This window comes from Cinclus cinclus, chromosome 9, assembly GCF_963662255.1.
Source record: "Cinclus cinclus chromosome 9, bCinCin1.1, whole genome shotgun sequence".
In the NCBI taxonomy this organism is placed as follows: Eukaryota; Metazoa; Chordata; class Aves; order Passeriformes; family Cinclidae; genus Cinclus; species Cinclus cinclus.
In genome coordinates, this window is record NC_085054.1 from 25,541,395 (window position 1) to 25,566,394 (window position 25,000).

A 25,000-nucleotide genomic window follows, 5' to 3' on the forward strand; every position below is an offset into this window, starting at 1 on the left:
CAAGAGAGAGACTAATAATTGTGAATCATGTTAGAAGGGGCTGTCTTTATGTTAATCAGAATGAAATGCGTGTGTTTTGTTCCACAAGGTTGCAGACTCTTGCCTTGCAGTGATCACAAAAATAATGCAAAAACATTCATGTTCTCATTTTCATATCTACCTCTGCTAGATTATTATTTTTTGTTTAAAGTTGGCAGGCAGCAAAAGTATTTTCGAAGTCCCAGGCATTTATTCTGTTCCACGTCTCTGTGGTTTATGTGCTGCAAACCCCCCCTGTATTTAATATATGCAGGTGCATTTTGTAAAACTGTATTGGCTTGGAAAAACTTGACCAAAAAAACCCCAGTGATTTGAAGGTTTGCACCCATTGGAAAGGGAGGGGAGGGAGAGGGATAGCTGAAAGGGAAAAGGCCAAGCAGGAGATTAATTAAAGATCCAATAGAGAAAATCTCCAGGAAAAAACAAACCCAGCAAAGTACTCAGAGGTCTGATTTCTGAGCGATGGGCACACACATTTGCCAATGCTGTTAATGAGAGCTGGGTGTGCACATGCGCAGCTGTCGGGGAATACGAAACCCTTAATGTACAACTCACTTTGATTTTATATTCATAAGAGTCTTTAGTTCAACTAAAGCTTTTCAAGACCCAGCATCAGATATAATGAGGTTAAATACATCTCACAAGATTCTTCGCTGCTCAGTTATTTGGAGATGCAGTACAGTTAAATTACCTGAAATTTACTCCTGGCAGCTCACTTTCTTCTCCTTCTAAAGGAAATCAGGTGGGGAACATCATCTCTCAAGTTTAAGTTCCTGTTGCACAGTGTCTGCAATACTAAGAGGGTACAACAATAAAGAATTTCTTATTGTTCAGCTTCTGTGATGCTTTGGGATAAGATGGTCATTTGAAGCACCTGAACATGCCCTTCAGGTGGTTTTCCCTCCATCTGATCTGCCCTCTTCAAAAGGAGGAGATGAGGTGTCTTCTCATGGGTCACAGCCTGGCAGATCATTCACGCCTCCTGTGAAGCTAGTTCTGCAGTCCAGTATTTGACACTGAGGAAGAACTTCTTTACATCAAGGGTGGCAGAGCACTGGAACAGGTACTCAAGGAGTTAATGGAGTTTCCCTGTCTGGAAACTCCTGCATCACCTGCTCCACATGACTCTGCCTTGGCTGCAGGGGATGGACTGGAGGATCTTCAACCAACCCCTACGATCCTCTGATTCTGTGGTCTATCTTCTGCCATTATAATCCACCATCATACTGCTCTTCAGGGGCTAAATATATTCACCCTCCTCCTTATCCCTTTTTTTATTGTCCATTGGGGCAAGTTTTGGCTGTCCAAACACTCTTGTACTCAGAAGAAAGATATCAGAACACCATGATCTCATTCCTGTTGTCTTCTGCCCTCATCTTCTCCACTAGTGCCTAAGTCAGGGTGATTTGACATCTTTTGGTGGCCCAGTGGGGATGTGTTTGATAATGAAAGTACCAGGTAATCGGTCGTAGACTTGCGAATTAAGTTTGAAAGCATGTCGGAAAGAGACTGTCTACTAAAGCATTAATATTCATGAATGAGAAACTAATGCTCCTTTCTGCTATTTGAACTATTATTAATTCTTATTATGATTTTGAGAGCCATTATACACATTGATAGGCTAATGAACAGTCATTTATAGAGGAATTTTAAGGCAGTTTATTCCAAGGAAGGAAATGCTAGCACTCTAAGATGTGCTTTGCACTATTTCAAACCCTAATTCTTGTTGCTTGCTTTACTGCACATCACACTGTGATTTCTACCTAATCCAACTGTCTAAAGTAAGCTATGATTTCCAACCAATCTTCTCTTTATTTGGCCTTTACTACCACAGGAACTACAAATCCATATTCTTACCAACTCTACCTAAAAAACGTCTATAAACAACAATTAGGTGTTTTCAGTGTTTTTGTAGATGTTAATGTATGTTCTTCTCTTCGGTATGTTAATAGTCCTGAGGCAAAGTAAAAAATCTCTTTTCTTCAGTAGCATTTCCACTGAAGATGATTCTTTGGTTATTTGTGCTAATTAATTTGCCTGGTCAGTACTGAGCTGCTAGAAAATTTCCTCTCTTCTCCAGTTTGTTGTGAAAAACAGATTGTAGTATCTGTTCTTCAGAAAATTAGAATTATTAGCATGCAGCGATGGGTGTGCACTGCAGTTAGAATAATGCCAGAAAGAAAACAACTTGATTCCCAGATTGCCATGCTGATTATATCCCTGATCCAGCACTGAAGACTCCTTAGTCAGAGCCTTGCACTGGTTAAGTAAGATTAAGGAATCGAAAAACCGACATGTAGTAGGCAGTGACAAGTTCCAAATAATATTTATGGGGACTTTGGTCCTTTAGCTGGAGGTTTCAGGAGGAATTACAACCCAAGAGGCACAGTGGTCTCCTTATTCTGATAATATTGTAGAGACTATGTGGAAAAAACTCCAAAACAAGCTTGGAATCAATTTTCCTGGAGGCTGCTGCCATTTTAATTGTGTGCATGGGAACAAAACTCTACAGTACTGTGTATTATGCAAAGAACTTGCTCTCTACCTTCAATTTCTGCTATAAATAATTTTAGATATGGACATACCATTAAAACAATTTAGATAGGACCAGAATATTAGAAGATAATTCAGGGTGTTACAGAATTTCGGAATTCTGCTTGCCAGGTTGAAGTTGGATGATGACTGTCCATACATCTTAAATCAGAGAACTTATAAAGGATAAATGGAAGGCCACAAGACTTCTGACCCAATACTAATTGTTTCCTAGGATTTGGAAAGTAGGGTGTTTTGGTTTTGTTTGTTGTTGTTGTTGTTTGTTGTTGTTTTTTGGGTTTTGTTGTTTTTTGTTTTGCTTTTGTTTTTAGTTGTTTGTTTGTTTGTTTGCTTGTTTTTTATCCAGCGACTTTATCTGGTATTTCTGGCATGTCATTTTGTGTTATTTTGGATGAAATATGCACTTCTAAAGTGTGCCCAAATGCTGCTATGAAGTCAGGTTCAGCCACACTTAAATTACTCAGTACCACAAATAGTTGTATTGATTTTCTGGAAGATCAACAAACGTAGTTCAACAGATTGCAAGTAAAACTGTGCTTCATGTGAGTAAGGTGGAAGAAGTGCCAATAACTGAAACACTTCATCACCTTATTTACCGAATTCAACCTTCATAGCCATACAAACTTTTGCCAGGATTTCAGCCACTGAAATCTACCCCTAAAATCTGTTTAGAAATGTTAACAGGTAAATGTGTTAGCTGATTCTAAATCTTTATTTTGATCGAACTTGTTTTCTTGAAATGTCTCAGGCAAAGGCATGGATAAAAAGAAATTTCTACTACAGTCTCTATGCCGTGAGGGCTGATATCCCCAGCACAGGAAATATTTAAATATCCACTAGTCCTTCCAGATCTTTTCAGCTGGAGCAAACAGTATAGACTGTGCATCTGTACAGACGGTGCATCTGTCCAACTGCACTTACAAAAAAAACCCCACTGATATTCCATAAAGGAAAATTCCACCCAGTTCCCAAAGCTACAACATCTGTGTCTGGTTTGGGAGGCTTGGGTTCAGGTCTTTGATTTTCTCTGCAACAGGTTGGAAAGATTACTACACTGGAAAGATTTTTTCAATGAGGTCTAGTGATTATGCCTTCATTTCAGTTCCTTATCTCTAAAATGAATTTAATAGGTGCCACATAAGCACTGTAGATAAATAGGAGATTTATTGTTTAAAATGCACACACAGAGGCAGATGTGTGTGTATTTATGTATATATATACTCTAAATAGAACTCCTTCTGTCAGAACTACAATTCTCCTGCAGACAGTTTTCTGAATGAACGTATCAATTCCTGCACTGGGTTTCCCACTTGAGACAGATGAACAGAGGAATGAGATTAATTAAAAAAAACCATAGTGTTGAAAATCTGACTTGCAGGTTTTCAAGTGGAATGCCTAGCCTGATATGTCTCAGGTCTCAGTGTGGGGAACAGAAAATCTGGAGTCCACATCCACCACCAGATCTCTGGAAAGATGGAGAGAGACTTTTTACAAGAACCTTTTTACAGGATAGGGGGGAATGGACCCATACTGAGATTAGTTTTATCTTAGATATTAGGGAGAAATTCTTCCCTGTGAGGGTGAGGCCATGGCACAGGTTGCCAGAAAATTCTGGAAGGCGCATCCCTGGAAGCGTCCAAGGCCAGGCTGGATAGGGCTTGGAGCAACCTGGGATAGTGGAAGGTGTCCCTGCCCATGGCAGGGGGTAGAACTAAATGGACTTTAAGGTCCCTTCCAGCCCAAATAACTCTAGAATTCTGTGGTTTGTAGGGTACCAGATCCAGTCAGCATATGTGGCTTCAGTCCTGGCAATCCCCCTAAGAATCAGGCCCCCCCAGACACACAGAAAAAGCAATCCCCATCTCTGGAGCTCAGGATTTTCAGCCCTAAAAGAAAAGAAGTATTTCTTCACATGGGGAAAAGCAGAGCCATAGGCACCTAAAGATCCTCAAAGGTCACAATTGTAGTACCTAATTATCCCATGCACCTTCAGGGATAGATGGCAGCTGAATAAAGTTTTTAAGAATTGAAGTGCCTAGACACCACCTAAGGCCCACATTAGATACTCATTTAATTTTTGTTTTTTTCAAGATCTGGATTTTTTTTTTCTTTGATTGCTCTGATAGACCATTAACACTTTTTTCAAATGATTTCACACATATCCTTTCGATATATCAATTAAGGTCTCCTGGTGCATGCTAAGCAGAATTCTCAATGTCATTCCTATCAATCCTACAATGTTATGTGTTACCCTACTATACAGAAACTAAAGATGGTTATTTAGCATCTTACACACGATAGAGTTTTGTAACTTTTTTGGTTAGCAAAAGTTATTAGATACAAAATTTTTTACAGTTTTGCTGGTCTGTGACACTGGTCTTTTCTGGTCTGGTCTGAAAAAATCTATGATGGCAACATAGCAAAGCAATAAATTCTTCTTCCATGGGAATCATAGACTTGTTTTAACCCTCAAAAGATACCAGTGCTATCAGTATCTGTCAGTCCTCTCCACGCTGGTCAGTTGTCTTCATCTCCAGCATTTCTGGCATCAGCAAAAAGGTTTTCTCTGAGTTTTGGCTCTTCTTCTGCTTCACTAAGAGCCCCCAAAAACCCAATACCTGTGTGGCTAGAGACAACATGTTGCAGAAACTCACATCTATCTGGGCAATAATCATGTTTCGGTCTTCAGCAGACCAGAGCAAATTTTGCACTGAATAATGCAACTTCTGAGGAGTTTTCACAGAAGCTGTCTGAACCAAAATCAGGCAAAAATTTTTAAAAAAACAAAGACGAAACCTGTGTCAAGAGGCAATAAACAAGTCATCGATACATAATCATGATCAAAGAACTGAGCTGCATAGAAAATTTAATGTAGGAAGGACCTGCTCTGAACTACTATGCAGTGTTATGAAAATAGTAGCTGGGAAACAGAAAGGAAGTAAATACATTCATTTATTCTGACAGTCATAACATCCTTGTATCATCTTGGTGGAAAGTTACAAAAGATGTCTAAAGAGATTTTCAAAAGACATCTAAAGAAACCTCACTCGAGGCTTACAAAGAACAAGGCTCAAGGCCAACTCGTCTTGGAAAGACAAGTCAGCATATTGCACTGTAAGAAATCCATGACAGTCTCTTAACATCATCACGTAATAGGTTCCTGAGAAACCAAATTTTATCAGTCTCTGGCATTATGCAAATTTCTGTCATAATCTCAATCTGTGGGCTTCGAGTCCTAATCAAACTGCCTTCAGATTCACAGTTGGCGAGCCTCCTATTGAAATCGTTTCTCTATCCTCCATTTACTTGTCCAAGGAAGTTTTGGGGCTTGGCATGGCATCAGAAAGCCTCAATTTCATGTGAACGTGGTGATTTATAAACAAACCCAAGGTCACCACAATATATTTCACATGATACATCATAATTAATACACTTTCTTGGCCAAATTTAAATATCAGAAGACAGTAGAGATCCATAAACTAATGTGATCAGGAATAAAAAAAAACAACTGTGTAGAAAAAAGAAGCAATCAAAAAGTAAGGTGCAGGTTCTTTTTAAAAAAATACATTCTTAAAAAAAAAGGAGTGAATTTATAAGTAGCATAATCTCAGGGAGACCCAACCACGCAAATGTATGAATGAATATGTGTGCGCTGTATGCATTCTCCCAAACACAATAACACTAAAAATTAATATCAGCTAATTCAGAGTGTGTTACTTGGTACTTTCAGGGGGGTTTCAGTAATATTATATCAATTTTTGAAATATCCTTGAAACCTTATATCAAAAGTTCTATGGGTATCTGATTCAACAATCATTGACTGATATTGGCAGAGAAAGAAAAAGCCCTCACATTTTAGAAGAGATGTTAAGAAGATGCAGGAGACAGAGGGACTACAAAAGAAGATTTTTAAATGATGGGTGTTAACAAAATAGAGATTAAAAGGGTATATGACCATCCTGAGTGAAACAAATAAGTAAAAGAAAATATGAGTAAAAATATTTAGATACATTTAGGCTGTAACATACTCAACATTATAGATATCATATTCTAACTGAGTCTCCACTTAAATTCAAGCCAGTAATGAAGAATATCTCCACTGAAGATCTAAATGGAGGCTGTTGTATTTGCAATAGCAGCAAACTGGTAAGCAAAGAGGCTCACTCCAGGCTTTTGTTCCCAGGAGGTGTCAAGGAACAATATGTCCTGGTAACCTCTTAGCTCTTTCTCAATGACCTTTTCTTCGCAGTTGCAAACTGTTTCTGCTCAACAGCATTTTTAAATAGATCTTTTCAGGTCTGGAAGCAACTCATTTAGGAAAAAAAAGAAAAGAAAAATTGGAGGTCGTGTCTTTGAATAGATTTTTTTTCTTTTGAGATGTAAAGTAGCCCAACTTAAGAAATTAAGTAATGCTAAGAAGTAAAGGAAATAAATTAATAAGTAAGACATTTATTCCTTTTCTTTCTTTTATTTTTTTTCTTAAATTGGGAAGTTTTAATTAAGATGTTGGAAGAGAAATGAAAACAGAACCTACACATGAAAATTTACCTTCTTTGCAGGGCTTTTCCTGTGACGGATGCTCAGGTAACACCTGTCCATAGGCAGCCTGATTCTAGATTGATTTTGGGATTTTATTTTTCTAAAAAGGAGCCTCTGGGTTTAAAACAAAATAAGTTTTGATATTTACTAATTATTTTCTTTGGATAGCACACAATTTTTCTAAAAAAGAATACTGCATAAAACTCTTAAATGTGCACTGAAGCAACATTTTAACAAGATTTTTTCCCCTTTGTACACTTTATCTAACACAGTGTTCTGGTGATCCTATCAAATGAAAGAATATTTAAATTATATTTAATGAATAATATTTACTTTTTTAGAAAAAGAAGAGACCCTGCAGAACTTCACTTGAAGGGCTACACTAGTGATGAAAATTTCCCTAATATTATAGGGACAGAAAAACACTTTAATTTGCTCTCATAAATATGGTGGGGGATGTCCAATTATCATCAAAGGAAATGAGAAAGTTTAAAAAGAATCTGTACTTGGATTTTTCTCTCATGCAAAAGTTTGCGTAAGAGGGACATGTTCTCCCCCAACTTTGCCTTTTTTGTTATTACAGTTATAATTTTTTAGCATAGCAGAAAATTTTATTGCAGATGCCTGGCCTGTCTCTTAACTCATGCTAATTATATTCATAATTAAATGTTAAACAAGAATTGACTAGGCCAACTGGCTTGCACAGGTGTTTGTGATATGAATGGTTTAATGCTCCCATAATAAATTATTGGATACAAATCTGCAGTGGTATACATAGAGAGAATCCTTTTCAAAACTTTGACGTACGTGGTAGGTCCAGCACTGTGCTTTGAAGCCAGGGCTTGTAGGCAGCATTTATAATAGAGTTTTTTTGTCTAAACTCTGAGTTGTCCTTGATTGCATGAGCACTAACGTGGTTAAAAGTTTTTTTCTGGGTTCTTAACCTGCCGTGGGTTGCAGGTCCTCAGAGCATTAACATTTATGGGAAAGTGGATGCTTGGTGGAAATGTTATCTGCCTTGCTTCAACTTGCACAGCAGTAGTTTATATTTGTGACTAATGACCAGATTAATCACAGAGGCTCCAGAAACTCTCTGTTAGCTTTACACCAATTGCTGGTTCTCAAGGGATGGAATCAAACACTTGCAAATGGAGGAAGACTGGGGTTTCAGTTTGTTCCTCTTCCACTTAATTTTGGGGCCTTGAAAATAGTCTATTAGTCTAATTTAAATTTCATCTGTGGTTAAGAGACTCTTTTTGTAGGGACAAAGAACTGGCAGAGCTGCCCAAGGCACTGATGGAATCCCTATCCCTGGAGGGATTTAAAAGTGGTGTAGATGTGGCACTTGGGGACATGGGTTATTGCTGGGTTTGGCAGTGCTGGGGAAATGGTTAAGGGTCTTTTCCACCTAAATGATCCTGTGATTCTATGAAAGAAAGGGCAGAAGGAAGAATAAAGCCAATTTGAGAGACTGTATGTGGATTAACACAAGGGAAACCCATGGAGAAAATCAGGCAGGAGAGAGGGGTGAAAGAGAAACTGAGAAATCTGAGCATCAGCACTGGGAAGGAAAGGGCTGGGAAACAGAGACGGGAGGAGCTCTTTAGTGACTGTGACAAGATCCCTGTAACCTGGAGTGTTTGGGTGAAGCAGGGGGAGAGGAACTTCTCCTGAGGGCTATCTGGAGCTCTTGACAAAGTGAGAATTGGCACTCTGGGTTGGAGGGGAAAAATGTTTCATCAGGCTTGTGAGCGAAGCTTCCACTTGGGGAAAGTAATAACAGGAGGAGAAACAGCCTATAATGCCCCACTTACACAATTTCAGAGGTGCAAAAATGGAAGAAGTGAGGTGCGGAAAGTGGGAATAGAAGACCAGGAAGGGAGCTAGAAGGAGAACCTCCAAGAACAAAAGAAGGAGATGCTGAAAGTCATCACTCATTGTGCTGTGCTGTCTTCCTCCCTGTTTACACCTTCCTACAATCCAGAAGTTTCCACCTTTCCAAATAAGAGTAGCACCACACCTCTGTGTGGTGGCAGATTGGATCTGGAGCAGCAAAGATTGGAATGACAATGTCTAGGTGGAAAAGAAATTAATAACTGAGTTGTTCTCTGGTCCTCACCACATAGATATTTGAGGATCTGGTACATTTTTTGAAGACCTAGACTACTACAGCTGTGGTATTCAGAGTAGGTACTAACTTTATGGAGTATTTCTATGCATTCTAAATATTTCAAGCAACTGAGTTGGGGGAAAGTGCATAAACTTAGCCTTCACACTAAGACTGTGAAAAACCTTTGGGTGAGAATCTGGTAGATGAAAAATTAAGTCACATAAACTTTATTTTTTCTTTACCTTTATCGTGAACAATAATCAATCAGAAAGGAGTTAGAGCAGCTCATTTTTTTTCTGGAAGTGTTCTAGAAATTGTTTGGCATGGAGAAAGAAAGGAGAAATTAAGAGTTTTAAAAATTCCACAAAGTAGGCAGGTGCAGAATCAAGTCACTGATGGTCAAAAAAGCGACCTCAGAGTTTACCACAATAGCAGAAATATACTAAAAGGCATTTGAAAATACACCAATGCAACGAGAATAGCAACAGCAGCACCGTTTACAGAATGCACGCTGAATTTCATAGAATGTTAGAGAAAATTTAAGACACAAGTTCAAGTCAGGCATATATTTGTCAGCCTGGTAGTCCAAGCTCTCCTTCCCTGGATGCATCACCCCGTGGCATTGTTTGACACAGGCCTAGCTGCCCAATTTCCCTGTTTTGAATTTCCCTTCACCCCATAGGAAATGTAATTGCGAACTGAAATACTTTGGGAAAGTATTGATGCCTCAATGTGAGGGTAGGCTGGCATTCTTACCAAGGCTGGGCCAGAGTTCAAAGTTTATAGGATTTATAATGTCTCTTGAGGGACACAAACTGTGATAAAGTAGTGCTGGAAAACTGGGTAATGTGGCTGCAGAAAAGCCTCCTCAGCAGCTGTACTGTACTCCACCAGCTGTACCAGATAACAGCTAAAAGGGAAGTCAAGAAAAGTAAGAAATAGTGTGGGAATGGGAACACAGAGTGGTGCTGCACATCCTCCTCCTAAACGGGTGTCAGTGAGTATGTGGCCCTGAGGCCACAGGAACTCATCAGACATGGCTTTTACTTTTAGAGATGTTTCTTTGGCTGCAGGAATATTCATTCAATCCTTCCTTCTGTTGATAGCACGGGTATGGAATTTGAATTGTCCGCAATTTTAAAATAAAATGCAGTTTGTCTTGATTCCTGCAGAGTCAAACTGCTCCTTTTGACTCCCCCCTGTTAACCCTTGTGGCTACTGGTACATTTTGGTCCCAGCACTGACATTTTCATTGCCTGGGAAGATAGCTCATCACACAGGTAATTGTGTTGAAATCAGGAGCACCATCTCATTCACCAAGAGCTCATGGCCTGACTCAGTCACTGTTAAACACTTTTGAGTGACAGTGCTTACACTGGGAACAAAAATCCTGCAATCCAGCGCAAACCCTTTTCACTGATGTGTGCTCGGATGGCCAGAAAATCAGACTGTGTGTTGTTCACTCACACCAAATAGAAGAACTGGAGCGACCAAAAGGGCTTGCAAAGGTTTTAGAACCCCAAAATGTGACTGAGAGCTGCAGAGCTGTGGTACCTCATGGTGTTTGTAGCTCTTTATCAAACAACTGGTGTTTGTAACTCTTTATCAGGAGAGCCCCGGGAGCAAGGGAAATATTTTGCAAGTTGGCACTGCTACTGTGTCCTCTGTCTCCTTCGCCTTCTTCTCTCTTTCCGTTTTTCATTTTCCATTTCTTTTTTTTTTCTTCTTTCTCTCAGTTTCCTTTCCTTTCCTTTCCTTTCCTTTCCTTTCCTTTCCTTTCCTTTCCTTTCCTTTCCTTTCCTTTCCTTTCCTTTCCTTTCCTTTCCTTTCCTTTCCTTTCCTTTCCTTTCCTTTCCTTTCCTTTCCTTTCCTTTCCTTTCCTTTCCTTTCCTTTCCTTTCCTTTCCTTTCCTTTCCTTTCCTTTCCTTTCCTTTCCTTTCCTTTCCTTTCCCTTTCCTTTCCCTTTCCTTTCCCTTTCCTTTCCCTTTCCTTTCCCTTTCCTTTCCCTTTCCTTTCCCTTTCCTTTCCCTTTCCTTTCCCTTTCCTTTCCCTTTCCTTTCCCTTTCCTTTCCCTTTCCTTTCCCTTTCCTTTCCCTTTCCTTTCCCTTTCCTTTCCCTTTCCTTTCCCTTTCCTTTCCCTTTCCTTTCCCTTTCCTTTCCCTTTCCTTTCCCTTTCCTTTCCCTTTCCTTTCCCTTTCCTTTCCTTTCCTTTCCCTTTCCTTTCCCTTTCCTTTCCCTTTCCTTTCCCTTTCCTTTCCCTTTCCTTCCCTTTCCTTTCCCCTTTCCTTTCCCTTTCCTTTCCCTTTCCTTTCCCTTTCCTTTCCCTTTCCTTTCCCTTTCCTCTTTCCCTTTCCTTTCCCTTTCCTTTCCCTTTTCCTTTCCTTTCCTTTCCTTTCCCACTTTCATTTTTTCTTTCCCACTTTCATTTTTTCTTTCCGTTGTTTTTTTTTATTTTTTTTCCTTTCTCTATTTTATCTTTTGTATTTCCCTTTCAAACAAGACCAAACTGGGAGAAGCAGGAAGCCTGGCAGGCAGGTTTATACACACTTCTGTGCCACTTATCAAGTGCCATTTCTCTAACAGCCTTTCCCTGGCTTGTGTTCCATTTGCATCTGGATGTTCACATGCAGCCAGGACTAGCCTACACTCCCTACAGCTGAGGTTGCTGCTTGGTTTTCTTTATACCACAGACCATGGCACCTGATGAGGCCACATTTCTGCTGAAAGCTTGAATGTATAATTTTTTTACAAAAAAATTAGCCCACTGTGGAGAGAGAAATCCTCTACAGAGAAATAATAAACTGTGATGAGAGTAACCACTTTAGGAGATGTTAGAATTTGATCCAGGATCTGTGTTTTAGCTTTGAATCAGTATTGTCCTTTAGTTTAGATGGTATTTGTGAATCACTGCTTCAAAAAAATAAAAAGGGTTCTTTTGGCATATTCTTTTGGCTGATGACAGGCAAAATGAAGTAGATTCTGTCTCAGAAATCTCCAAAAATAATCTCAGGTTTGACATAACACACCATGTCATGAAGTGATATAAGCCACATAAGCACAAAGCAGGCTTTAAATTTAAAGAAGAATAATCCTATTTTCAGATAGGATACATTTCATCAATTTGGATAACAAATATCTGATGCAGAATATAGCCATGTTAATATCGAGATCCCTTAAGACCTGCAGTTCCTGGTAGTAGGTGGTTGTAACAACCTGCTTGCTACCTGTACTCTCTGAAATTTGCTCAGACCACCCCTACACTCACATGCATTAAAGATTTCTATCTGGAAATAAGGATATGCACCATTTCTTCTTGTCTTTAACCCCTCAGCACCTGTGATCCAGAGTTCCTAGTGCTAAAGAGTGATGCAAAATGCATTAATGCTTAGCACTGGGAAATCCCAACTCCTGGTGCCAAGAGGTTCATAAATATAGTAATGAAACCTCTTGACTCAAAAGTGAGCACAATTTAACAGAACAAGCATGAACAACCTTTAGGAGATTTTGCAGCTGGATTTGTTCCACTGTGTCAGAGCTGAACCTCCATGATAGTAGATTTAAAAAACTGTGCATGGTTAAAAGAGAGAGTTTAAGGAAGCCAGGCAGCCAAAAATTAAAACTAAATAAATCCATGGGAAGGAAAAATAAATACACTGCTGCATTCCTACCAAAAAAGAGGCATCAAGATTCCCCAGCATGAATCCAGGGACAGATGTTAAGGTCTTTGGGAGGTGTCCACTAAGCTTAATTTTGCACATATTCCTGAACAACTACAATGAGTATTTTGTGTGATAATTTACGGCAATAAATCAGAATCATGTAAACAGTCATGTTTATTATATCCTTGTTGCTTAATATTCATGATAGTAATTTATTTTTATAGTACAGTTTCACTGTTATCTTCTCCTTTGCTGTAATTTTGAGACAAGCAAGCTGCAAAAGTAGAAGGTCAGGTAACCCCTTCAAGACAGTAAAAGTTAATTCACTTGGAATTTGCCTGCTTTGTGGTTTTTTTTCCATAACGTTTTAGTGGCTCCTTAAAATATTTATGCTATCATTCGTAACCTAGCATTATTTATTCAGCAAATATCTCTGCAAAATGAGAGTTGCAGGGCAGTGTATGGATACCAACTCTACAAATGAAGAATCCAAAATTTCTAGAACTGCACAATTGAAAATGGTCATGAAATCTGGTGTCGAGGTCTGTGTTTTAACAGAACACTTTTCTTTCAAAAAATGTGAAACTCACAATTATTTAAGGTTTCCAGAGGTTTTTTTGACGGCAAGGCTTGTTAATCAGGATAGCAATGATAGAAACAGGAGGTTTTATCCATGAAATATGCAGAGTACAAACAACTACAAACAACTTCTACCTGCCACTCCTACTGAAACACCTCATTACTGAATGAGGCCTTAGTAACTTCACATCTATTCCCTAATAGTGCATTCAGATTTAACTGAGTGGCTCTTTTTTTATTTTTCACATGTATTTTTAGGTAAAAAACTGGATTTCAGCTGTGCCAATTGAGGTACAAGGACCTCCATTGCTCCATTAGTGCAGTCATAAAACATGATTGAGTTTAATGAGAAAGCACAAATTCAAGGATGATGTAGATGACAAGATTTTTTTTATTTTCTATAAATGAGAAATCAGCAGAATTCTTGATCTTCTTTGCATTCTTTCTCAAAAATATTTTTCCATCCTGCTGATCTGCTTCACTGTTTCACCTCAGACTGAGTTTGTCTATCAGGAGAATCATTCAATATGTAAAACTCTTCTGGTTAAAGACAGCCTGTAATTATACAGTGGCCTCATTGGTGTGTCCCCTTGTCTTTCAATTAAGGATGAGCTTTTGATAAAGTTGTACTGGTTGCTGCACATAATCAATTGTTTCTCACCCAGGAACATATTTTTCATTAGACAGGAGGTGGAGGCCACACAAAAAAATATTGTTGATCAGATGAATGAAGTCTAAACCTACCTCATCACAAAGATAACATCTAAAAATGCTTCAGGTTTATTTATGGCAAACAAAAAATATGACTAGGCCTCAAGAAATGATGAAGATAAGCAGACATAAAAGACATTTTTATTCTAAGTGTAAACTATCATTAAATGTATCTAGATTTATACCCTGTAATTATTATGATTGTAGCAATTAATCAATCAACTGATTAACATGTAGGGTCAGCAGGACACAGTGATCTTATATTGAAGCTTGAATTAATTAATTATTCCTTACTCTACATTATTATTTTCTACTTGTGTATGCTTTCTCAGTGTCCCTATTGAGAAAAATGTATCTTTTTTTTCCCTGTGATGTATTGAGTCAAGCAGGGGAAGACACTGACGTACATTTTCTAATTTGCCAACAGAATTTCAAATTAATTAAAACATTTTTAAAACATTGCATAATTTTTAACTACTTGTTATATTCTAATTAGCAAGGTTCAATTAAATTGTTTTCAACGTAGCAACTTAAGAGCTCTCATCTCTTCAAGTGGAGTCAAATTTAGCGGGTGTATATTGTTGCAATGATATAATTCCATGTTCATTATCCCACAAGCCAGTGAAGTCTCTCTGAGCAGAGTATTTGTTTACTGTCTGTGGCAGTGGGAGGATTTTCCAGTTCCACAGGCAATCCTGCTGTCAGGAGTTCTTCCTGAATTTTGACTATGATTCAAATTGCTTTATGCAAAATTATTTTATGCCCCTGCCCATGGCAGGGGGTTGGAATCTGATGATCTCTAAGAGTCTTCCAATCCATTCTAAGATTCCATGAAAGGCATCCCTTCCTTGTGCTGAACATTTCCTCTGTCTCTTTGCATTATAATTTTTATTACCCACTAGAACTCTTGCTGGCTCCAGAGGAGACGCCCTGTTTCACCACTGTGCCAAATTTCCTCCTGGTTATCAGCCCCAAGTTTGTTTGACATTCCTGGTTCTTAAAAACTTGGGTTAGGGGTTCCAATTTTCTCTTTATTTTTTTCTATTTTATGTCTTATATTTCTTATATTCTGTGATATTTTCTATCTTGTCTTATCCTCTTCTCTTATTCCATAGTTGCTAGCAAGCCTAGGAAGCCCTGGTGGTGTTGAAGAAAGACTTAGGTACTCTGTCAGACAGCACTTATTTCAGTGCCTTGTCCCAAAAAACCATTCAAATACTCTGTGTGGTAAAGCCATATTTTTATGGTATTATCACCGACTAATCGACACTTTGCTTGTGCTGTGATGAACAAGGATAAAATAGATTTTATAAGCATCTCCCTCTCCTCTTGTGCTGCTCTGTGTCTGTGGAACAGCCACATGTGTGCGTGAAGAGGGCATGGTGTGTCTGGGGCTGTTTTAGACAAACAGACCAAGTTTCCATAGCCCTCATGCAGACACACAGTGCAGCTCTCTTCTCCACGTCCGCTTTTTTACCCTTTTTTTTTCAGTCTGTAGCACCCTACCGCAGCGACTCCGTGTCCTGATTAGGCTCTACTATTATCTATACAATCAAAAATAAAAGAGATGCTAAAAATCCAGCTGCTGGCTCTCTCACTGAGCTCTCAGAAAAGTTCGTATCCCAGCCCCTGGTGGTTTTATTTTTCCAATTTTAGTGCAGGAGATAGCAGTAATAGAAGTAGGTTTGGGGGCCTTAAATAGAAAGAGTAGGAGAAGCAGTTATCATCAAGCTTTAGCTTTGAAGTGTAAACTTAGCAAAGACTTCCCTGATGAAGTATACATATGGAACTACAAAATGCCACTTTTTATCCATTTGTTTTCCTGACCATAACCACGTTTTCACACTGTCAGCATTTTCATTAGAAGCTCTTTTTGTCAGAGGTTTATAACGAGAATGTAAAGATTTGCTATGGGCTAAATCTCAATCCAAGAGCAAATGTTTATACCAATTCTGAAAACAATCAGCTTGCCCATTTGTAGTTATGCATGTGTTCATCATCTGTTACTGCTTGTCCAATGCTCTGCAACTTCTGGAAGGAAAAAGAGACATCTGGAGGGGGAAAAAAAGCTATCCTGCAGATAGCATGCTGCATGTTCTCCTGAGTTATTGAATAAGGTACTACAGAAATGCAGCTTTTCGGTCAATGCAAATATTTTTTTTGCTTAAGCCTGTCAAATTTACTGTAGAAATATTGTCATGTATGGCTTAGCCCAGTCTCCTTTTGTGCATTACTTGTATGGAATTTGTTTTAAAAATTCACTGGGAATTATTCACCTAATGAACTGAGCCACTTTTGTGATGCCAGGTATGATGAATTATTTGAAAATATTTTAGCTTATCTTCTGAACCTGAGGGTTTACAGAGTTTTCCTGTCTGTCATTTCCACTTGTATGAGTCATTAAGTCCCACTATGTTCTGGGGATGAGTTAAATGTAAAAGATAATTACAGCCTTTATCCTTCTCTGGCTGTGTTGATTTGAACAAAAAGGTACATAGAGTGTGCATGTATATAATGACATAAAGAAAATAATTAGCACAAAATAAGCAGAAAAAATATTTGTGTATGTGAGTGTTACCTGTGCACAACATGACTCTAAATGAAATTTTTCTGGGTAAAATTCAGAAATCATGGAACCATGGAATCACAGAATGGTTTGATTTGGAAATGGCATTAAAGATCTCACTCCTACCCCTCTGTTATGTGCAGGAGCAATTTTCAGTAGAAGAAATAAAGATAAACCAGGTGCTAATCTGAACGTTGCCTCTGTTTTTAACACGGAAGATGCCTGAGGTTGTAGAGTACTTCAGGAAACTTTGTAGTACTTGGTATTTACATACAATGCTCAGTGTTACAAGTATTTAATTCATAATAGCATTACAGTAATACTTACAAGTCTCTTTACCCAGTAAACCTCGGGAAAAAAAAAATTCTGCCCTCATGAGCATTTCTCCATAAGCCTCAGTAAAATTTAATTGATTCACCCCATCCTAGACACAGATATGCCTCGAAACTTAGCACCAAGTGGCTGCATTCACTTCTAAAGTATGATTAGAGCACTTTGAAAAGTGTGTATAGAACATCCTGTAAAGCCATCAGGGAATTTATTTTTTCCTTTAGCAAATAATTCATGAGCAGTTATAACTCGTTGACAAATCATTGTGCAGACAATGAAAAGAGTTTTTTCAGGATGGGTCATGAGCACACATCTGGTATGAATGTTCTCAGAAATACTTTTCCACCCGGCTGTGCACAGCCCTTCTGTTTTTGGGAGATTTCGAGGGAATAAAAAGGCTCACCTGAATATTTGTGAACATGCAGGCACATCGGTAGATCTACCTGGAAAAGAACAAAAAAATTAGAAGTCCAAAAATTCTTTCTTTTTCTATCTTGACTCACCCAGTTGTGCTTTCAACTAGGAATCTTTAAGAAGCTAATTAATTATGAGCTTATTAAATTTTGCAAACTGATTGTGAGATTGCTAGAATTAATATAAATATTTCAGAGCAAGTAAACGGAGGCACATAGACTATTTTTGTAAATCAGGTACCAAAGCAAGCAGTGATAGCTGCACCCCTCTCTGTCCCATTCCCCCACTCTACAAAAATTTTTGATCTTTCCAAGCTTCACATTTATCTAGCAAGGGTTAAAGCAAGATTTTAAATCCTATATGAAATCTGTGGAAATATGTGTTCTGCATAAATCTGGGCCACAAAATTAATATACTTGTATACATTTTCCCCATCTGCTATACTGCTGACACATCCAGCTTGTAGCCCAGAATGTTTTAGAGAAGAAAGGGCCATCTCTATGTTTAGTGCAAGAGTTCAAGTGGAGTTAGAGACTTAGTGGTGTACTCAGGCTTCTCCACTAAACATAGAAAGCAGCTTGGGGTACTTGGGAAGTTTTCTTCCAAAATGTCAAACCGCTGGTTACTGGTGGGGGAGGGAGGAGTGGTATTTTATATATATATATATAAATTTATTTATTTATTATGTGAAGAATTAAGCTGCATATTTAGTGGAGAAAAAAGTTTCCTTTTGTGCTCTTTCAGTCTGGTCTGCTATCATAATATATGTGTGCCTGTGAATGTGTATACATAACACCTATAAATTTTCCATTTAAAAAGGAAAACAAAAAAGATCAAAAACATTCAGGAAAGGGTGAGGTGATCTCAAATCTCCAAATATCCTGGGAGAGGCAGGTCTTTTATGGTTTGTGACCGCAGACTCCCTCACCCAAGCTGGGTGCCTGTGATGTGTTTTCCTTTGTTAGGAGGTAAAGGAGGTGTCCCCTTGAAGACTTCATGCTGCAGGAATAGTGCAGGAAGGCTTTATCCAGGGGCTCGGAGGCTGCACTGAGCCCTCCATGGTGTGTTAGGAGGAGCTGCAGCCTGCCCCTCACTCCCCTGGTGCCCCAGCCTGCCTCTGCTCCAGATGCAATCAAAGTGTGTTTTCCAGCAGGTTGGTTATATAACCTTGGGAGGGAGGCTGGCCTCTTTCTCCTCTTTAATTCATTCACCACACCAGGTTTTGAATTTGTGCGTTGTTTTGCCATATATGCCCAGTGTGCTGTACAATTTTTAATTTCCTAGGATTTCCTGTTCCCAATTAAAACTATAGTGTATATTCACTTTTTTTTTTTTCCAATGGCTTTTATTAACTCTTTAATGCATGTTTGTGGGTACTGTGGTACATCTATCTTGTGGGTTTGTGGACAAAACCTAAGGTCCACGGAGCTGAATCCAAGTCATAAATTCAGAAGAATCAGTGTGACAACTTTAAGTTACCAAAAGTCTCCTCTCAGTGTGGTGGTCCACCTGTGTTTTTAAGATCACCTTTGACTTGCAGAGCCGTGTACCTTTATTGTGATTTCTGTAATCTCAATTTCTGTTTCAATAATGTCAAAGCTGAACCATACCAACCAATTTTCTTTTTGCAGATTAGGCCTGTTTAGTTACATAGGTAGTCTCATATATTTTCCAACAGCCTGATCTTGAGCTCCATCAGAAATCGCTTAGAAACTGGAGCCCTTGAAAAAATGACACAGAAGTTGCCTGTATTTTGGTTTTACATATATATATATATTTATATATATACATAATTAATGGTTTGCAATGTAATACATATTATATCACAATTTTTTGATGCATAGCCAAATGATACCACCGTTATAATAGGCAATAGAGTGGCTGGCAGGGGTGGATTACACATCCTGTTTTTAAAATGCCCATTTATTTTTTTACCTTCAACACATCAGAAATCTCCAAAATTATCCTCTGAAGTTTAATTCCTGGGTCAGGTCCACTTTTCAGTATCCATTGGTACAGCAATGCTGTCTTCCACCAGTCAGAGACCTCAATATTTGTCTTCTCCACACATTAGGCTTTCCCACATAGAAGCAATGCATCATATGTTTATTTGACTTCTGTGGCTTTTGCTGGTGACTCACACTGACTGCTTGGTGGTGCTTTTGCAGCCAGCAGAATTGTTTCATCATCATGTATAGCAATTCCCATAAAACACAAAAAAACCTTAATTATTTACCTTATCTATATGGCAGGTAATATATTAATTCCTACTTAATAAGTAGGAATTAATAAGCCTTCACTCCACAAAGAACTTTCTTTTTATTTTTTCTTTGTTTTCCCCCTTTTTTATTTCTTTTTTTGTTTTTTTCCTTTGAAGGGAATTGGGAGGATCAGAGAGAGAATTGTGCAAAAACAACCAAGATATTTGGGTGCAAATAAGAGATTTGGGTTTTGAGACTTGCTTGATGGTTCTGTACGTTAATCCTTGGTGGATTTTTTTGCTTTTGCTAAGCAACAAAAGCAGGTTTCTTCTGAAAGGATCCCTCTAGGAGAGGACAGTGCCCAGCCCATGAAGTCCAGTAGATGATTCATTAATGTTCATCACCAGGTTTTCACGTTGAACAACCATATCAAATCTCATTTGCAGCAGGCACCAGAGATAATTTATAAGCACATACTCCAAAATGTTCAGAAACTTGAACTGCTGAACTGAACAGTGTTCAGCCACACTGCCAGGAAGCCAGAGAGATCCCACAGTTTGCTGCTATTGTTGCCCTTCCCATTGGCGTTCATTCATTCATTTCTTTCCATGTGAGCAGATCTCTAGGTCACCAGTCCCTTTGATCAACAGGGACTTTTTGCGGATGCACAAGAGCTCCATGCTGCTCCTAAACCTCCACTGCATTTTGTTTGAAATTGTGGCTGTCTTATTAGAGAAATAGTGGTTTCTCTTTCTTTTTCTCCCTCTACCATGCCTTAATCTACCTGTAAGAAAATGCAGTGAATTGAAATGAGAAAATTTTGCGTAGAGATTGGCTGCTGTTACTCCAATTCTGCAGAAACCAGTGGAGGATTTTCCTTTTCCACTTGTTCATACTTTTGTTCACAGCCCAGACTGAGGTCAGCTCAACTCTACTCCATGTTGTCTTCCCTTTGGTTCAGTTTCCATTTCCAACTGTCCAACCTATGGCCCTTTAAAATGCAAACAAGTAACATGGGGAAACTGTCACTAATTCTTTTATTTGCTTTAAAGGCAAGAGCTTACAGAGCAGGGTCTTCATTAGCTGTGCGAAAGACTCTGGGTGCACCACCATCAATATTTTATCACTTCATTGTGAAGATCTGGGGAGAAACAGACATTTATTGACTCACTCCCTCCCTCCTTCCTTGTGCCCCTTTTGTCTGTATCTTCCTCACACTGCTTGCACAGAGGATGCCACAGAAACAGCGGCACATAGGAAGTGGGATTTCACTGCAAGGAGAAGAGCAGAGCGAGCATTTCCAATGAGGACACAGCACATCTTTTGCTGTGCTCTCATTTAAAGCATGCATGGTGCAAAAACAAGTTAGATAAGCATCCAGTGCTATGGCTTTTTCCTTTTCTGTTTGTCCTTTACACTTGCAGCTTGTAATTGGAAAGGTGTGAAGATGAGGCACCAAAAATAGAGGCAGAAATCCAGGTGCACAAGTTCGTGTGCCATCTCAGAGAAAGGAGCTTAAATTGCAGCCAACTGAGCAATTTAGGTGCACAAAGTTAAAACTAATAGTGAACTATCTGCACACCATTTTTTTTTGGCAGAGCCAAGACCCCCTCCATTTGTCCAGAGTCACAGAGTGTGTGAATGGCTTTGCACGGGAAATGATTCTGAACTTTGCAAATAGCTTTTATTATAGCTCCTCTGTGACACTGCTAGAAAACAGATTAGATCATAGCTCATTTCTCTTTTATTATTCTGACAGTGATTTCATTTGTTCAGAACTTCCATTTTGCCTTTAATATCTCATATGCGGTCACATTTTGGGAGCTTTAGGATGTGCTGGTTCTGTGTTCATGTCTCTCACCTTCGCCAACTCATTACAGAGAAGCATCCTCCCTAAATAACAAATATTAGCAAACATGTATGAACTTCAGATGATACAATTCCCAGTTCATTTCCTGGGCTATAACACTGCCAGAGTGGGATCAAATAAAGAGCCTGCCTGATCCCTAAAATAAGGCATGCTTGTGTGGGAAAAGTCCTTTGTTTTATACCTATAAGGGGCAAATATATTAAATCCTGCCCATGCAAAGACTAGAGCAGAGATACGTCAGCTAAAACTGCAAAATTAAGAGTTTGATAGCCCAAAACAAGCATCTCAGCCAATCATTCTCTCCTGCATTACATTCCATTTCTGCCCTTTAAAGTCAACTGATTCAGATGCTCTCAAAATTAATGTGACTGGCCCTAAATGAGCCCATTTTAAGACTTGTTTCAGGATTTTTAGCAACATAAAACCACTGTCACACAGTTCTTTTCCTCCCACCTATGTGATGCTGCCAGAGAGGCCTGACCTGGGATTAGGTCCTTCCCACTGGCGTCTAAACATTTCAGCAACCCTTTTGTACCATCGTTCATTGGGATTGCCTGGAACAGCCTTCAGCCTGCTCTGAAGTTATGTTGGGCAAACATCCAGCAGAAGGCTGTTCATTACAAAAGCTGAAAGGTCATTTTTGCACATATAATATCTTTCTTTCCCAGTCCATGGGCAGTAATTAATGACTTAAGCCTAAAAAAACCCAGTGAAAACTGAACAGAGTAGAAGCAAATACCAATAACCTGAAACAAAAAATCTCCAACACTGTGCATGTCTAGCAAGGATCATTACTGTTAGCTAATTTTTGGATATAGTATCATAGCAAAAAATCCTTATAATTTTATTTTATACATATTCAGCTGTGACATTAAGATGCTTTTTCCCCATCTTATGTCTGGATTCTTTACCTACAAAAACCAGCTGAGGGTTTGGTTTTTTAATTTGTTTTGGAGTTGTCTTTTTTTTTGTTGTTTTTTTGGGGGTTTTTTTGGTTGTTTTTTTTTGTGCCCTTGGATCAGAGAAAGATTTATTTCTGTGACTGCAGATATTTTAAAATATATTTTAAATGTTTTCTATTATTCCCTCCTTCTGCTCTCCACACATGTTAAAATCCGCTCAGAGCAAGGGTCTGTGAAAGGAGCTGGAAAGGCCTCTGTCCTTTTTCTGGGGTTATTTTCTTTGTGAGCCTGCAAGTGCATTGCATTTGTGTGTGTGTGTGTGTGTGTGTGTGTGTGTGTGTGTCTGTGTCTGTGTGTGTGTATGTGTGTGTGTGTGTTTGTGTGTGTGTGTGCATGCACAGGCTTAGTCCTCAGGTGGAACTGTGGTTCCTGTGCTTTCGTTCTCGAAGCTGTTATTCTGGAAGGGAATGGAGGCAGCTGTGTTTACAGCTCAAGTCTTGGCATACATTTACCAGAATCTATTATTCATATCGTTCAGTATCAGGGAGAGATCTCAGGCCACCTGTCTATCTGACAAATTCACCCTTTTGTGAGCTTTCTGTTCATAGCAAATTATGTTCACATTGATGAATTGAGTTTTTATGAGCATTGCTAACTAACATTCTCACAGAAGGCCAGGGGCAATAGACTGCAAGTGTTTCTGGTCCACAAGTAAATGTTAAAAAGAAAAAAAACTGCCAGCATTTAAAGACAATTTGCCATGGAGGGATAGTTAAAATATTTGGCGAATCCTTTATATTTATAAATTCAAGAATGTCCATAAATTATTACAGATAGTATACTTATCACAAATAAAAAATAAAAATAATTCTGTGCTGCCCCCTGTGAATATGGAGGGCTCTTTAGTATTCTGTGTGTTAACAGGTAGCCAGCGATCAAAGCTTCTAAAAAATCCTTATCAGAGCTTAACACAAGGTGGGAACCATTTAGTTTTGCAGAGGGGATCTTCCCTTGAAAATCGTGCAGTGAAATCACTGGGACAGAGTGAAACAAACACAAAATTATGATTTACCTGGGCTTTTCAGCATGGCACTGGTTCCCTTCCAAGGAGCTACCAGTCATGGGAGCAGCTGTACCCTATAGATTGAAAGATCTGCAGCTGTAGATCAAAATATTTCCATAACAACAGATTATTGTCAGGATGTGCTGGGACAACATTGCCCATGAACATCCGAATTCCTCATACCCCTTACCCTACAGATAATGCCAGGGACGGACCGTGACCCACCCCGAGAGCAAAATGGGGTGAGGTGGGATGCAAGCCTGCAGATACAATCTCCAAATAAATAAACACTCAGTTGCTTCAGGTAAATGTATTTGCTAAACTCTGATGCATTTAATGTGCCATTTAATATGCCTTGGAGCACCTGAGACTCTGCACAAAGTGTCCCAGAAGCTCCTCATGTCTTGGCGCAGTTGGAGGATAACGTGGATACATCAGGGTAACTCCCTGCCGTGGTGAGCTGCCAGCATCTAAGTGTCTGAATCCCACCACAACTGCCATAAGGATGCTCTTAGGAGCCCACAAAAAAAGGGGAAGGCAGTGAGTGACATTTCAGTGAGAGACCTGGCACTAATAGCCACATCATGAGATCAAATTTCCAAAGGGAGAAAACAAAGCTAAAAATATAAGGGAAAAAAAAGAAATATGCACCTTTCAAAGGGAAAGAAACCCCCCAGTTTCAAAGGAAAAACTATGCTTAAGGAGTCCCTCCTTAAGGCACAGAGGAGAGAAAAACAGGTTGGAAGAAAGGAGCCACCTGTCCGAGAGCACCGGAGCACCTTGGTCCCATCCTGGCGGGACGCGGCGAAGGCTTCTATCGCTTCACACCCGCGCCAGGGCTGCCTCTCGCCCGCGCCGCTCCTCGAGCTGAAAGCGTGGCAGCCCTGCCTGTTGTTTTGATAGGTGCGAATGGAGCGGCTGCCCCTCGCGAGCTATCTCTGCCGCTTCCAAATCTGTACCGCCAAGGAAACAGGTTGCGCAGCGTGGCCTGCTGATCCGCGCCTGCCTGGCCAGTAGCGTGGACAGAAGGAGCACTGCTGTTGCCGTCTTCCCGAAGTTTCAAGCCGAGGCAGAGGGTGATAAATGCGGTGGGTTGCCTTTCAGTGTATCAGTCAAACCGCCGGTTTGGGAGACCTTTCCCGTTAGGAGCTTTTGGATTTTCATTTCACATGTGCCAATCAGGTTGTCAAGTTCTTGGGTAGACCCCACCACCATTTTGTCAACTGGAAGCGCGGCGCGAGTTTAAGGAGCGCTGAAATAGCTGAGAGCCTGTTCCAGCTGGCCATTCCTTAATGGGAGAACATTGTTCTGCTTTCCTTGTTTTAACCCGTGCATGCACCTAGGTATCTTCATCTGTGTCAAACAAATTTGTGGGACTGGTGATTAGTTGCCCAAAGAGCATAATATATGCATTATTAATTATAGAAGGTAAGTTTGGCTAATTGTCATTTCTATACAGTAGCA

General features: G+C 39.4%; 1 protein-coding gene across 1 annotated transcript in view; it reads left to right on the forward strand.

Annotated features, from left to right (window-relative positions):
- Positions 1-25,000, forward strand: part of ARHGAP15 (Rho GTPase activating protein 15) — a 320,948-nt gene that overhangs the window by 261,948 nt on the left and 34,000 nt on the right. The gene's annotated exons all lie outside the window — the stretch shown is intronic.